The sequence below is a fragment of the Lucilia cuprina genome, chromosome 5 (genome assembly GCF_022045245.1).
Source record: "Lucilia cuprina isolate Lc7/37 chromosome 5, ASM2204524v1, whole genome shotgun sequence".
Taxonomy (NCBI): Eukaryota; Metazoa; Arthropoda; class Insecta; order Diptera; family Calliphoridae; genus Lucilia; species Lucilia cuprina.
Window position 1 is genome coordinate 56,935,293 of NC_060953.1, and position 2,563 is coordinate 56,937,855.

Here is a 2,563-nt window from a genome sequence, read left to right on the forward strand (position 1 = left end):
TATCATCACAGGAATTACTCCTTCGTTTCATGCTGTTACAACAACAACAACTGACCGACTAATCGTTTTATTATCCATATATCAAGTGCTGCCGGATAGCGCTTCGATTGCCTTGTTTCTACTTCGCAATTTGTGCGTGATTGCAATGGCGTAAGCTGACGAAGTAAAGACCCCAATATTTTTGGATAATGCACGATCGCAATTTGTACTCCCGATGGTTAAATATCATTTAGTTTATTCTACAGTATTATTTGTATGAGTGCTATGGTTATGCACACTATTAGTGGAGTTAGGTCTGTGAAACCTACCTTCTTCCACTACTACGATAACTTCAAGAACTCTTGGCATAATTGGGTATGCAAGGCATTATGTCCGAGGTCATTGCACAATAGTAGACCCAATTTTTTTGGTAATTGGGTCTTTAAATATCAGTAGTTTTGTAAGTTGTGTGGGAACGAAAAAGAGCTATATACAGTAGAACATATTTTGCCAAATTATTCTAGTGCACAGAATCTGAGGAAGGAATGCCTAGGAAAAACATTCAGTGCTTTAGGATTTATAGCTTTTGTTGACGGCTTTTGTTGATTTTCTTTCTAATACTATCAACATTCTGCAATATTGATATTACATATAACAATCAATTTTCAGAAAATCTCTAGGTTCATTGATTAGTACTGTATTAAAGTCCATGACATTTTCTTTGAAAATGCAGAAAATTGTATTTTCTTTGAAAGACTATTAAATTAGGAAAGCTTTGTATATAATAGTATTTATTTGGAAAAAGTATTTATGTAAAAATCTCAAGTTTCATAAATGGCCTTAACACCTGCAAACTCCAAGTAAACATTTAGAATACAATTAATTAACAAACACCTACAACTGCAACAGACTTTTTTAACAATTAGAACAACTACAACTATAAATTATTTTTCAATTACTATTGTCCAATTCACAATTAATGTCGTATCGTTGTAGCATTATATACCACAAAAACTTTTCACAAAAAAATTACGACATACACAGTCGGTGTTGTACGATACAACCGTACAACACCGATTGTGAATTGGACATAATTATAAATAATTATCTTCAGTATTAAATTGAAAAGTGACTTATTTTGTAAAAAGAGAGCTTTGACAATCAATTACATTTAAAAACAATTTTATATACACACATATGTATTTGTATTTTGAGGCACGTTAAACAAGGCCTATAAAATGATAAGATTTTAACATACGATGGGATTAAAAAGAAATCAATATAAATAAAATTTAAAAATTTTTTTTAAATAATCAAATATATAATAATTGCAAATTAAGCTACAAAGAAAAGTAAACAATTAAATTCATAAATTATTAATGAAAAATTAAAAACTACCACGATTACTAATAAGTTAATGAGCAATAAATTCTATACATAGAAAGAATTTGTTATGAAAATATTTATTTTTTTTTTTTTGATTATTTAAAATATATTAAATATAAACCTAACATTAATATGCATTTGATTTTTATAATATGTATACTATTTACAAAATGATTTGCAAAAAAAAATATTTATAAAATATTTTTATAAACTTAAGTATGTTCGTTTAACTGATAACTTTAGTGCCTTTTTTTTGGAAATTGCCAGATAAAGTCTATACATTATTAAATATTACTCATATTATCCATGAACATCAGAGTCTAAATTCCACTTTTAATGGAAACTACCTAAATGACTTAAACGAAACTCTTTTTAAATCTTCAGCTGATCAAATTGCAAAACATCATAGTTTGTAATTTGCTGCTTTCGTGTAGACTATACGAAATTATAAATGCAAAAATAATCTCACGTGATAATTACAATAAAAAGTAATAAAATTTATTTAATTTTTCAAAAGCAAAATAATTTAATCGTTTTATTATTTTTTTATTATTTATTTAAACAATTCAAAAGATATTTTCTGTGTGAAATAAAATTTTGTACAGAAATTCCATTAAAGAAGAGAACTTTTTTAAAGAATTTCTATAAAAAGAGAATTTTCTTGAAAATTTTCTATAAAAAGAGAATTTTGCTGAAAACTTTCTATAAAAAGAGAATTTTGCCGAAAACTTTTTATAAAAAGAGAATTTTGCCGAAAACTTTCTATAAAAAGAGAATTTTGCCGAAAACTTTCTATAAAAAGAGAAATTTGCCGAAAACTTTCTATAAAAAGAGAATTTTGCCGAAAACTTTCTATGAAAAGAGAATTTTCTCGAAAATTTTCTATAAACAGAGAATATTGTCGAAAATTTTTTTATAAAAAGAGAATTTTATCGAAAATTTTTTTATAAAAAGAGAATTTTATCGAAAATTTTCTTTAAAAAGAGAATTTTATCGAAAATTTTCTATAAAAAGAGAGTTTTATCGAAAATTTTCTATAAAAAGAGAGTTTTATCGAAAGTTTTCTATAAAAAGAGATTTTTTTCGAAAGTTATCTATAAAAAGAGAATTTTCTCGAAAATTTTCTATAAAAAGAGAATTTTCTCGAAAATTTTCTATAAAAAGAGAATTTTCTCGAAAATTTTCTATAAAAAGAGAA